Genomic DNA, 528 nt, shown 5'->3' with positions numbered 1-528 from the left:
TAATGTGGATTCCCGTAAGGAAAGAAAAGGTTTCTGAACAAAACAAAAAAAAAAAAAAAAACAAACAACACAAGAATCAAGGGGTTAACTCACTCCACTTCCCAATATCAAGGCTGCATCTGAACATCTCCTGTCATACATTGCTCTGAATGACCATTACATGAATCAGATTTAAGGTAATTCAGTTAGAGAACTGACTTGTTTAATTAATTGATAAAGAAAATATGCATTGAAGTACAGGCCACTAATGCAGGGACCTTAAATAGCAAGGCATTGATGCATTGAAGTACAGGCCACATCGGTGCCTAGGCGCTAGGCGGTGCCCGGCCACCTCGAGGAAGGCCAGAATCGGCCTCCTCCGCGGCCGGGCGCCTAGGCGGCCGCCTAGGCGTCCTAGGCAGCGCCTAGTCCGCCTAGCCGGCTGCCCGGTCTCAGCCGGTGAACCTCCCCACTCCCCTTTTTTTTTTTTTCGAATGAAGAAGAACTCAGGGATCGGAGTAGATGGACAGTAGGAGGGAAGGACTATGT

This window comes from Ipomoea triloba, chromosome 16 (genome assembly GCF_003576645.1).
Source record: "Ipomoea triloba cultivar NCNSP0323 chromosome 16, ASM357664v1".
Classification (NCBI taxonomy): domain Eukaryota; kingdom Viridiplantae; phylum Streptophyta; class Magnoliopsida; order Solanales; family Convolvulaceae; genus Ipomoea; species Ipomoea triloba.
The sequence above is the reverse complement of the archived record's forward strand: the minus strand, read 5'-3'. Positions refer to the sequence as shown.